This window comes from Zea mays, chromosome 8, assembly GCF_902167145.1.
Source record: "Zea mays cultivar B73 chromosome 8, Zm-B73-REFERENCE-NAM-5.0, whole genome shotgun sequence".
NCBI classification, from domain to species: Eukaryota; Viridiplantae; Streptophyta; class Magnoliopsida; order Poales; family Poaceae; genus Zea; species Zea mays.
This window is the reverse complement of record NC_050103.1, coordinates 111,369,308-111,383,417: the sequence shown is the minus strand read 5'-3', so window position 1 is coordinate 111,383,417 and position 14,110 is coordinate 111,369,308.

Here is a 14,110-nt window from a genome sequence, read left to right as displayed (position 1 = left end):
TGCCCTCCCTCTTTCGCTCGCTGTCCAGTGGGGCCGACCTATCGGCGCCGGTTTCTTCACCAGCACGCTTCTCCTCTCTCTCTATCTCGTGGGCCCGGTTCGCCAGTTGCTGAGCCGTTGCCCGAGCGCCCCTTTCCTCTCTCTCTGCGCTGTGAACCCTTCCTGTCAGATCCGCCCTCCCCGCGCCCGCCGTGGACCGGCGACTGCGCACTCGCGCACGTCGCCGGATTTCTCGGCCACGACGCCCGCCCACACGCCCATCTCCCTTCTTAGAGCCCCGCCAGTGTCCCACACTCGCCCCCACCCCATTTCGCGCAGCTCTGCCCTCTCTCGCGCTCTGCCCTCGCCGCCAGACGCCACCGGAGACCCGCGCCCGCGTTCCCGACCATCCAGCTCGCCGAAGACCGCGCCAAGCCTCCCCGAGCTCCGCCTCGAGGTGAGACACCTGTCCCCGTGCCCAATTTTCCCTATTGCGCTCTGTGCTCGGCCAATTTCGGCTTCGCCGGTGCTTGGCCGCGGTGGACCGCCATGCTCGCACGGTGGCTGGCCGATTTAGCCCGGTCTAGTTCCCCGGCGTTAGTCCCTAAGGTGCCTCTGCCTCTGCTGAAGCTAGTCCAGGCCTTAGCGCGCCTTAAGCCCCCTCCCCGTGGCCAGAATGCCTCGCAGGAGCTCTTCCAGTCCGCTTGAGGCCTTCCCTCCGCTGTTCTCCCCCCTATGCCCACGGATTCATGGCCTCTTCCCCGCCATTGAGTTCGTCGTGGCATTCTCTCCCTCTCTGCCCAACTCCGGCGGACCTCGGAGCCACCCTAGCTCGCGCCTGCCTCAACTCCGGCGACCTCACCGTCGTGGAGAGGAGCAGTGCTGCCCGCAGCCATTTACCCCTCCCTGGTCTGATCCTCTTCGTTCGATCCTGATCGCACGGCCCAGATCAATGGATACTGCTTCGCGCACGCGCGCCCCGCGCCCCTGGCCCGCCTGTCAGCACCCAAGTCCCCTAGCGTTGGGCCCGCTCGGTCAGTGCGCCCTCCCCCTCTGTCGCTGACGCCCCTGGCCTGCCTGTCAGCGCTCGCCTGCCCGCGCGCGTGCGCCCTCGGCCGCAGATCTAATCTCAGTCGTTGGTTTTAGATCTGACGGTTAGATTCACCCGATACCCCTTCGCGTGGTAGTTTTATTAAAGAGACCCTCGGTTTGTTGGAAATAAACCCGTCGTCCCTGGTTTTCGCGCGCAGGCCCCTGTACTCTTGCAAATTGAACCCTGGACTTTTAAATATTCACAGAATTAGACCTAATTTCATATTTTGAATCCCCAAACGTGTTTATTTCATAACGTTTGCATATGAACTCCAAATTTAGTGATTCAAATTGCAAAATGTTCATAGGATTATTCTCTGTCTAAATAAAATAGTTTCATTTACTGTATGATCATTCTAATTTTTATGATTAAGTATGAACTAATGTAGGTGTAGATTTATTTATTTAATAAAATAAATAAAAGGAGAACCCTAGAGATTTAAATATGTTTAAGCTCGTGAAATTAATAATGTGTATTACATGAATTCATCTCTATTCTAATTTTTAGGTCACAATAAAATAAATTGAACTATGTTATGTACTTGTAAGTAACACTTAAGGAAATAATAATCTATTTCCAAATGAAGTTAGTTCATGTCATAGTTTATGTTATAATTTGAACTCATTATCCCTTATGTAGTATTATGCCTTTTGAGATGTATTCCTATGTTTGTACATGTTTGGTGTGCTGTTCATTTGTACTTTCCAAATGTATTGAATGCATGCTCGCTTTATTTAGACAACGAGCAGTCCGTGGTTCCTGAGTGTGTTGTTGGAGACCTCCCTGAGCAACAACCTGGTGAAGGCAAGTGTCCTCTGACCTATTATGTCCTACATACTCTATAATTCACTATCCCGCATTACTTTATGAAACCTAAGGATTGACTAGTTTATATGTACCTTATCCTTGTTTACCTTGTGGGTTATCATGGTTAGCATTTTGCTATTGCCTTAACTTAAATCAATGAACATGATGTGAACATTTATGATATGATATTGTTATCCTGATTATGTTGATGATCTTGTGATACTCTATGGGGTCAGGCCTTTTTCCTGAGTACCTTTCCGTAAGGACCTGTTTGTGGAGTGACCACCCGGGATAACAGTGCAACCATGAGGGTGGAATGGGACGCCCTTAGCTGATTAATTAGATGAACCTGGGGGTGTAGTTGGCTTTGCTGGAGGGCCATCAATGGGGGCCGAGGCGTAGTGCTCGCTCTGCCAAGGTTGGGGTGCAGAGGTTCATTCGATTTGGTTTTGTTAGTCACCCAACTTGGGGAGGTGTACTGCGTTTGTACGACTGGCGAAACCTAATGAGCAGCTATGCACCAGGGGAGTCTTTGTAAAAGCTACGTAGTGTATCCTTGGCCATTCACCTTGGTAGTGAAGATCGGGTCTATACAACCTAGGCTGGAAAGGCATCATGACTTGTGGGTAAAGTGCGCAACCTCTGCAGAGTGTTAGAAACTGGTATATCAGTCGAGCTCACAGTTAAGAGCAGCCTTGGGATCCTCTTTGATTAGAAGAACTTTGGGTACTTTTATGATGATGGTTAATAATGATGTTATAAATCTGATTTCTGGTAATTCCTCTTTTGAGGAAGTACTTTTGGGTAATAACTGGGTTTATTACTAAAACTTGGCTCTACTACTAATAATAATAAATACTTGACCAACTAAACACAACTTCTTAACCTCAACTCCATACACAGCTAGTCCACTTTAGCCAAACGGGACATTTGCTGAGTACGTTGATGTGTACTCACCCTTGCTTTACACACCACCCCCACCCTAGGTTGTCCCCACTGTACTTAGTGCTCAGGAGGTGATGCTGGTAACATGGAAGATTTCAAGGAGTTTCAGGGCTACGACGAGTTCTAGTTCTTTCTTAGTGGTAAACCCCCAGTCAGCTGCCCGTGTAGGCTTAGCTTCTACGTTTCGTATTTCCGCACTTTGATATTTATATTGAACAATGGTTATGTAATAGACTCTATGGATGTCTTGGACATCTTGTTGTAATAAAGTACCTTTCCGCTATTTATTTCGAGCATTGTGTGATGATGTCCAATTATGTAATCGTTGTGTACGTGAGTTTCTGATCCTGACATGTACATGGTTCGCATTCGGTTTGCCTTCCAAAACCGGGTGTGACAGTGGGGTTCACAAACATGGGGATTCAATCTTTCGAATATAGGAATTTCAACCGAAAGGTGCAAAAGGGGTTTAGCGAGCTAGGTATAGGACGACCTCTATTCCCATGAGTACTTTCGGGTGAATATGCCATCACAAAAGGGGTTCTTGTATCCCCCTTACCATTGAAACCAAGTGACTATATACTAACTTGTTACGAAAGTTTTAAAAGACTCTATAGTGAAACCCTACCATGCGCCTCAAAAGTGTAATATGATAGTAATTAAACCTATCAAAAAGGAATCATGGCTCATAGATAAGGTTGTACAACCTCTATAGAGTGTAAAGATTGTTATAACAACCTTGCTAATGTTGGGGGCCTTCTTCTTCCTAAGGTCCTCAAAAACACTCACCTAGTAATTGTTTCTTTTGTTTCATTAAATGTGCACTGCAGGGCTAATGACGAAGGTAGATTTCAGACAGAACATGTGGATGGTCGAAGAAGCAAGCTTCATACAATCACCATGAATATGCTTCGGACAAAGCATAAGGTGAACAACCGTCGAGGTCCAAAGAAGCTAAGCCGAGAGAGAGACTAATTTACCCCTGACATGTACTATAGTTTAAATGTATAGCAATTAAGGATATCATTGTAAATTCGTTTATAACATATTCCGAGCCTATAAATAGAGGAACAATGCCATGTGTTAAGCTAAACCCTAAACCCTAAAACCTGCTGAAACCTAAACCCTAAACCCTAAACCCTAAAACCTGCTACTTGTTAAGCTAAAACCTGCTACTTGCTGCGAGGGGCTAACTGAAGCCACGACTAAATGAAACCTGCTACTTGCTAGGAAGTGCTAACTGAAGCCACGACTAGCTGAAACCTGCTGAAGCCACAGCTAATTGAAGCATGTTGAAACCACTACACGGATCCACGGCTAGGCCCCAGTCCATCAGATCCGGTCTCGACCACCATGGATCCACGACCGCGAGAAGCTGTATGTGAGGGCGAGAGTCCACGACGACGGCGAACGACTGCACGAGGAACGCCGGACTGCTCGTGAGAGAGGAATGACGTTGAGAAACGTGGCAGACTCCGCATAGAAAGAGAAGGAGGCGTGGGGGAGAGAACTGTGTGTGGGAGAGAGGGAGCGGAGCAGCATAGAGCCAGTTTTCGAGGCTACGGCTCCATACCTATAAACCAGCTCCTGCTCTCTACACGAAGCCGTTTTCTGAGCGTCGTTTGGGAGGGCTCCAGCAAGAAGCCGAAGTCGAAGCTGCCGAGGAGCCCTCCCAAATGGGTACTTGTCACACCCGGTTTTGGAAGGTAAACCGAATGTGAACTATGTACGTGCCAGGATCAGAACTCACGTACACAACGGTTACATAAATGAACATCAACACACATTGCTCGAATAATAACATAAAAGAGTATTAACTTATTACATCACAGAGTCATAGACATCCACATAGTCATCGACTTAACAGATAGATCAAAGTGCTAGCGAAATGCAGTAAAGATAAGGCCTTCACAGGCAGCTGACTGGGGGTTGCCGCCAACCCACATCTAGAATTCGTCGTAGTCTTGGAACTCCTGGAAGTCTCCTTCCACGACTTCGTCTCCTCCTGAGCAGTGGTTGCAATGTGGACAACCTGGTGTTTTGTGGTAAAGCAAGGATGAGTACACATCAACGTACTCAGCAAATGCCCCGTTTGGCTGAAGTGGACTAGCTTTATGTGGGGTTAGGCTCAAGCAGTTGCTTTTAGTTGGTCAAGTATTTATTATTAGTAGGAGCCAAGTTTTATCATAAACCCAAGTTATAATCCCAAAAAGTACTTCCTCAGAGAAGAAATACTAGAAAACATACTTAAAATCACCATCGTTAACCATCATCATTAAAGTCACCATCTGAAGTGTATCCGGAGTATCTCTAATCAAAGAGGATCACAAGGCTGCTCTTAACCGTGAGCACGGCTGATATACCAGTTTCACTACCCTCTGCAGAGGTCGCACACTTTACCCATGAGCCGTGATTCCCTCTCTAGCCCGGGCTTGCAAGACCCTTATTCACTCCCAAGGTGAATGGCCAGGGATTCACTACGAAGCCTTTACAAAGATTCCCTAGAGGTCATAGCTGCCCGTTAGGTTTCTCCAGTTTGATAAACACAGTACCTCTCCCCGTAGGAGGGTGACTAAAAAAGCAAAACGAAAGAACCTCGGCACCCAGCCTCGGCAGAGCAAGCACTGTGCCTGGACCCCATTGACGGCACGACGGCGAAGCAACTACACTTCTAGTTCCTCTAATTAATTAGCTAAGGGCACCCCATTCCACCCTCATGGTTGCACTGTTATCCCGGGTGGTCTCTCAATGAACAGGTCCTTACGGAGAGGTACTCAGGAAACAGCCTGAGCCCCCCTAGAATATCACAAGGTCATCAACATCATCAGGATAACAGTATCATAAATAGTCACATCATGTTCATTGATTAAGTTAAGGCAATAGCAAAATGCTAACCATAACAACCCAGAAGGTCATCAAGGATAAAGTAAAGTGTGAAGCTAGTCAATCCTTAGGTTTCAAGTAAGTAATGCGGGGTAGTAAGTTATAATGGGTCAGAGGACACTTGCCTTCACCAAACTGCTGATCAGGGACTTCCTCTGCAACTTCCTCGAGAAACACAGACTGCCCGTTGTCTACGTAAAGTAACCATTCACACTATGCACTTGGGAAATAACAAACAAAAGCAATATACCAAACATATGCAGCAGAGAGATCACAAGTTCATAATAGAAAAGGATTGGCACTCTAGTGTCCCCTAGGTCTAGGGTAGAGAACTATACAAAGTGATTCATTATCCACTAATCAGGTCTAAGTCAGTGGTGGGGTTAAATCATTACATGATTTTAAGTCCCTAAACTTAGGTGTTTAAGTCCATAAACTTAGGTGCTCCAACTTTTATTAAAGCCTACTATTTTCTATTTATCTCAAATAGGGTTCCAATAACCTTAATCTTATCCTAATGATCAACTATTAATTGGGACATAAAAAACAGCAGGGAAACATTGGTTAAATAGGTAGACAAAAATACTATGAGCATTTTGCAATTTGAAGCACCTAATTTGGAGTTCATATGACAAAGTTATGAATTTTACAAGTTTAGGGATTAAAAATCTGCCCTAAATACCTATTTTGAATTAAATAAAAGGTCCAAGGACCTAACTGCGAGAATCTAGGGACGGCGGGTTAATTTGCGGAAAGGCGGGGGTCTCTTTAAGAAAACGCGCGGGCGAAGGGATATCGGGCTCTAATAGCCGTTGGATCTCGGATCAACGCCCGAGATTAGATCTGCGGGCGGGCGCGCGAGCGCGCGGCGGCCTGAGCGGCCGACAGGCGGGGCCAGGCGGGCAGCGCGGGCGCGGGCGGCTGACAGGCGGGGCCGGCGGGCAGAGCGGGCGCGGGGTGTGGGGGAAGCGGCCATGGGCCGTTGGATCTCCGGTAGGCGGCCAGGATTGGGCTCGGGCTAATTGAAACGGGGCCGCTCGATCTGGGATGGACGGCGGGGATCGGGTGGCCGGCCTTGTCCTCCCCTACGGCTAGCAGAGGCGGCGGCGCTCGTCCCCGCGGCGGAGAACTCACCGGAGACGAGGGGCGCGGGGGCCCTGCGGGTCCTTGGGACGACCTGGACGGCCGGGGAGGTTGGGGAAGGCGCGGGGAATCTTCTGGTGGGGGCTAGGTCGGGACAGGGGCACCGGAGGGGGGCGGTCCACGGCGAAGCGGCTCGGCGGCGGCGCTAAGGGACTCCGGCGTGCAATTAAGCGCAGCAGAGAGCCAAAGAGGGGAAGGGAGAGGGCAGAGGAGGTTCCTTACCTCAAGGCGAACCCCAGGGACTCCTCGGTGGCGGCAATGGCGCGACGACGGTCCGGGTCGACGGTGGCGGACCACTGCGGCTGCACGGAGGACGGCGGGTGAGCGCGGGCAGAGGGAATTAGAGAGGAGGAGGGGAAATTGGAGCGCGTCCCGGGTTGCGGACGTCGGGGCGGAGCTCACCGTGGCAGAGGGCACGGCGGAGCTCCAACGGCGACGAGGAAACGGGCTCGGGACGGCGGCGGTTTAATGGCGGCGGCGCTCTGGCGTGAGCGCGGCGTGGGGAGGTGGGAGAGGGGTCTGCAGGTGCGCAAATGAGGGAGGGGGAGAGGGCGAGCGGGGTTCTGGGCTCAAGTGGCCGGGGGCGGGGTGGTTGCGAGCTTCACGCGCGACGTGGGCGCGGAGACCGCGGCAACGTGCAGCTCGGGCGGCGGTTACGCGGGGATGAAGGAGCTGACAGCCGGGACCCGCGAGCAGAGAGAGCGGGGGAAAGCGGGCGCGGACGCGGGGAAGGCAGTCGCGCTAACGGGCGGGCCCGCCAGGGCAGAGAGAGAAAGGGGGGGAGAAGGCGCGCGCGCGGGATGGGCCTGGTGGGCCGAAAGGCCGAGGGGGCGGGGGAAACGGGCTTCTTTTCCTTTTTCTTTTATTCTGGTATTTGCTTTCTCTTTTCTTTTTATTTATTCTATTTGATTCAGATCCAAATAAGCCACAAATTTAAATTAGCCTTTCTAAGAATTATGCACCAAACAAAAGTAGGATTTAGGGTTTGACATGATGCAACATTTCATACTCCCTTGGAGTTTAGCCTACTAAATTATAATTACAAATAAGAATAACCCCTCTTTTCCTATAGAAAGGAGAAAGAGAAGATTAGGGGAAGATGAGAAAAGAGAAGTAACACCTGAATTTGTGAATATGAGCAAAGAAATTTTATACCCCCAAATTCAGGGTGTTACAAACCTATCCCCCTTAAAAGAATCTCGCCCCGAGATTCAAGGTTGGTCAGCAAAGAGTTCAGGGTATTTGGCCTTCAGATCATCTTCTCGTTCCCAGGTTGCTTCTTCCTCCGAGTGGTGACCCCATCTGACTTTGCACATTCTGATGGTGTTCCTCCGGGTGACTCTGTCTGCAAACTCCAGAATCTGCGTTGGCTTCTCTATGTATGTCAGATCCTCCTGGACTTCCAAACCCTCCACTGGCAACTGTTCTTCTGGTACTCGCAGACACTTCTTCAATTGGGACACATGGAACACATTGTGCACTTCCGACAAACTTTCTGGTAGGTTGAGCTGGTAGGCCACTTCTCCACGCTTTGCTTGGATCTGATATGGTCCGACGTACCGGGGTGCTAACTTGCCTTTAACTCCGAACCTTCTGACTCCCCTGATATGTGACACCTTCAGATAAACGTAATCTCCCACTTCAAAACTCAGTTCTCTTCTCCTTCGGTCCGCATAGCTTCGCTGTCTTGATTGTGCTATCTTCAGATTCTCCTGAACCATTTTGATATTCTCTTCGGCTTCAAGTAAGATGTCGGGGCCAAACACCTGTCTCTCTCCAGGCTGGTCCCAATGTAGTGGAGTCCTACAACTCCGTCCATAGAGTGCCTGAAACGGCGACATCTTCAAGCTGGCCTGGTAACCATTGTTGTAGGAGAATTCTGCATAGGGTAACCTTTTGTCCCATCCTGACTTGTCTTGCAACGCACAGGCTCTCAACATATCTTCTAGGATCTGATTAGTTCTTTCAGTCTGACCGTCTGTCTGTGGGTGATAAGCCGAGCTGAAGTTCAAATGTGTGCCCAAAGCTTCTTGTAGCTGCTGCCAAAAATGAGAGGTAAACTGTGTTCCTCGATCTGACACTATCTTCTTCGGCACACCATGAAGGCAGACTATCCGTGACATGTATAACTCAGCTAACACTGCTCCGGTGTACGTTGTCTTCACAGGTATAAAATGGGCCACCTTTGTTAAGCGGTCCACAACCACCCAGATGGAATCATAGCCGACCCGGGTACGAGGTAGGCCAACTATGAAATCCATCCTGATCTCATCCCACTTCCACTGAGGGATCTGCAATGGCTGCAACAGTCCGGCGGGTCTTTGATGCTCTGCTTTGGTTCTTTGACAGCTATCACAGATGGCAACATATTCTGTGATTTCTCTTTTCATGCCATACCACCAAAATCTCCTTTTTAAATCCTGATACATCTTTTCACTTCCAGGGTGTATGGAGTAGGCCGTCTCATGAGCTTCCTTTAGGATCAGCTCCCGAATAGGTTTGATGTCGGGAACACACAATCGGTCCTTGAACCATATTACTCCCTCTTCATCCCCTCGAAAGTCTTTGCCTCTTCCTTCTAAGATCAGCTGCCGGATATTGTTGATGTTTTCATCATCCTTCTGCCCTTCTTTGATCTCCCGCTCTAGGGTGGGCTCTAACTCCACTGTTACTCCTTGTGTACGGTTCAGGAAACCGAGACTCAGTCTGTCGAACTCCTTGGCTAACTCATACGGCATCGGATACGTGGCCAACATATTGACTTGACTCTTCCTGCTCAGAGCATCTGCAACAACATTGGCTTTGCCTAGATGGTAATGTATCTCCAACTCATAGTCTTTGATCAATTCCAACCATCTTCGCTGCCTCATGTTTAACTCTGACTAGGTGAATATGTACTTCAAACTTTTATGGTCTGTGTAGATGTCGCACTTCTGTCCATACAGGTAATGTCTCCATGTCTTTAGAGCATGAACCACTGCTGCCAACTCTAGGTCATGTGTAGGATAATTTTTCTCATGGATCTTCAGCTGTCGAGATGAGTATGCTACAACTCTTCCTTCTTGCATTAGCACACATCCCAATCCGGTGTAAGAAGCGTCGCAATACACTGAGAATGGCTTGTGAACATCAGGCAGGACTAACACAGGAGCTGTAGTCAATCTGTTTTTCAGTTCTTCAAATGCTTCCTGACACTTTTGGGTCCACTTAAACTCAACTTTCTTCGCTAGCAACGCTGTCATTGGTCTAGCAATATTTGAGAAGCCTTCAATGAAACGCCTATAGTATCCGGCCATTCCGATGAAGCTCTTGATCCCACGAACATCCTTCGGTGCTTTCCAGTGCAGGATATCTGCTACTTTCTTTGGATCCACTGCCAACCCATCTTGGTTTATGATGTGACCCAGAAACAGGACTTCATGAATCCAGAACTCGCATTTACTCAGCTTGGCATACAACTGATGCTCTCGAAGTCTTTGCAATACCATCTTCAAATGCTCCACATGATCTTCCTCACTTTGAGAGTATATGAGAATATCATCGATGAACACTACCACAAACTTGTCTAGATAGTCCATGAACACGCTGTTCATCAGATACATAAAGAAGGCTGGCGCATTTGTCAAACCAAAGGACATAACTGTGAATTCATATAACCTGTACTTGGTGATGAATGCTGTCTTTGGTATGTCCGAGGGTCGGATTCTGAGTTGATGGTAGCCTGACCTCAGATCTATTTTCGAGAATACGCTGGCACCTCTGAGTTGGTCAAATAGATCTTCTATTCTTGGCAGAGGGTACTTGTTCTTAATAGTGACTTCATTCAGGGCTCTGTAATCTATGCACATCCTTTTGGTACCATCTTTCTTCTCTACAAACAATACTGGAGCGGCCCAAGGCGAGGTACTTGGTCTGATGTAACCCTTCTCTAACTGTTAGAAATATGCCCTAGAGATAATCATAGAGATGAGCATATTTCTTTGTATCCATGATATATATATTGCTTAATTGAATATCCATGGAAGGCACCTTGTATTGATTAGCAATTATGTGAATTGTTTGTGAGATTCTTTACTTATATGGTTATTCTAAATGATGTCCCTAGTCAGAGTCGATGACTAGCACATGTATTAGTTGATGACTACATTTCACAAGTCATGAACATGGAGATGTTAAATTAATAATGTGGGCGCATGTATGACATGAGGCTGGACCGACCCAACGTGAGATATTGTAATATAGTTCTCTTCTTGCAACATGAATACTGTATCCTTAGACCTGAGATTGTCGCATGTTCTCAAGATGTGAATTGACTTACTTAGGGACTATCAAACGCTATCCCGTAACTGGGTAGTTATAAAGGTAGTTTTGGGTTTGTCAGGAAGCATGCTATGAGGCATGGTCAGTCAAGATGGAATTTGTCCCTCTCTTTGTGAGAGAGATATCTCTGGGCCCCTCGAGTGATTGGATCAAGAAATGCATGGCCGTGCTAGGGTTAAGAGTTAACCATTGAAAGGATTCCAATTCACAGTATCGAGAAAGAGAGGTCAGCTTAGAGCCAGACCAAATATCGTGAGACAAAGGGAACAGCATGTACTTAATGTCGCAATGGTTCGTCTGATATGATCTTTACGTACACATAGGAGTTGACATGTCTTGCTAGAGGCCGCTGTCAATTATTGGGCCAAGTAAGAGTACTCGGGCTATGTCTATTTGTACGTGAACCTATAGGGTCACACACTTAAGTGGAAGGAAGCCTAATTCGGATTAGATCCGAAATTAGACTGGGCTTTAGGGTTAATGATGGGCCTCGGCGTCAGAAGCCCACCATAACGCCTATATAATGAGGGGCGGGGGCGCGGTTAAGGATAACCCTAATTCGCCACCAGCGAACTAACAGCTGCCGCCCACCTCTCGCCCTCGCCAAGCCGCCGTCGCGAACCTAGCAGTTCGGTACGCGGCGCTTCCTCCCTGTACGTGTGGATACCTCGGAGGTGCTACATCTGGAGCACTTGGGCGAACCGTGCGAGGACGTGAAGGACGCCGGCGACTGCACGGCACTGCTCGACGCGTTCGTCTACATCGAGACGTCTTCCGCTGCTCTGCGCGTCTAGTGGTAATTCCATGACCTATAACCGCAGTAGTTCTTGGTATTATGGGGATGAAAATTTTTGTTTTGCACTAGCGTAGCCTCCCCGTAATCCTACAGTGGTATCAGAGCCAGGTTCTGCGTAAGTTTTAGGTCTGGATCTAGGTTCATGTGATGGATCTACTTGATGCACGGTTTGATTAGATCAATTGGTAATAAAGGGTTGAAGTAGATTACATCGGATATGACTGGAGAGATCAGTTCGTCCTTCTCTGTTGTATGCGCGACTTGCCCCTACCGGCTGGAATCACCATCGGGGCTAACTGCGTACACAACCAGCAGATTGACGCAACAGATCGACGTCATGAGTGTAATCTTCTTCGGGTCGAAAGTCTCGGATTTGGGTTGATTTGATCAACCGCATGAGATTTCCAGTGGAATTTCCATACATACGATGCATGGAATCCTGTGAGGTATAGACGCCGTGGCTATCTACTGTAGTGGCGAACGTATAGAAACGTGTTTGTCTAACCTGTTTTTGCAGGACATCTTGTGATCGGTATGGCTATTGTGTATATGATGCATGTTAATAAATTATTCATGACCTGCGTGTCGTGACCAGGGCAATACGGCTGGAGCCACATGTATTGTCCAAATTTAATGTAATGACCTGCGTGTCAACATGTGATGATCCAAAGCGTATATGTAATTTGTTTACCAGCATACGTTAGATAGGTCTTGAAGGACTCATCACCTGGAGGATGGCATACCTATATCATGGAGATGGAGATCATCGTGATGGACAGATTATTGGAGATGGGGATCACCATGTGACAGCAAGCCATACCGAATCACAACTGTTGTGTGAATGCCATTCTTATTGTTCTACTTGTTTATATTGCATATAATTCCTTGCGTGCGATGTTATAAGTAGGACGATCCCTCATAAATGTTTAAGCTTTAATGCCTCTCCAAACCTTGCACTATCATAAGTCTTGTACAATTGGTGGTGGGTCTATGAAATTAGGGTGCCACCAGTTTTCCTTGACTAGATAGGTTTGTATCGGATACGAACTGCAGAAAGGGTTGGTTAACTTAAACAAAGTCAGCTTAATGGTTAAGGACTTTGAGGCATAAGGTTGGGAGCCGAGACATAGAGATGTCACCCAACAACAGGAGTCATATATATGATATGATTAGCAAGGAGTTGCTTACCGATCTACCTTGTCTTCTAGCGGTGATGCTAAAGCTCACTAGTAGACTTGTTAGTTGTGGGTTCTGAATCACTAAGTATCAATCGAGGGATATTGATTTTAGTGGGAGTAGACTATTAAATGTTTAATATGATTTACTCTGTCATGGATATTTTTGTCTTAGTATTTTGCATTATTTTGTTGTAGATGGCACCTAGCACACCAACATTTACTTTGCGATCAATTCTTGAAAAGGATAAGTTAAATGGAACAAACTATACGGATTGGATCCGTAACCTGAGAATTGTTCTCAGGGCTGAAAAAAAGGAAGACGTTCTAGACACCCCACTGCCAGAGGATCCTGGTGAGAATGCAACTGCTGCAGCTAAAACCGCTTACAAGAAAGCAATGGATGCTAATCTTGAAGTGAGTTGCCTAATGCTTGCTTGCATGGAGCCTGAGCTCCAGATGCAGTTTGAGACAAACCATGAGGTGTACGATATGATCGTGGCGCTCAAGGATATGTTCCAGACTCAGGCTAGGACTGAAAGGTTCAATGTGTCCAAAGCCTTTCTGGAATGCAAGCTAGCAGAAGGCGCAGCAGTTGGGCCACACGTAATCAAAATGGTTGGTTACAGTCAGAGGTTGGAGAAGCTAGGCTTCCCAATAAGCCAAGAGTTGGCCACTGACTTTATTTTAGCATCTCTTCCGCCCAGCTATGGAAACTTCATCACGAACTACCATATGCATGGGGCGGAGAGGGGCCTCAATGAACTGTGTGGCATGCTGAAAACAGCAGAAGGGGACATAAAGAAAAGCGCTGGCAGCAGCGGCCATGTGATGGCGGTCCAAAACAAACCCAACTTTAAGAAGAAGGGTAAGTCTCAAAAGAAAAAGGGCAAGGGAAAGGATACAGTATCCAAGCCCAATCAAAAGCCCAAGGCTGGACCAGCTGCAGATGCAGAGTGCTTTTATTGC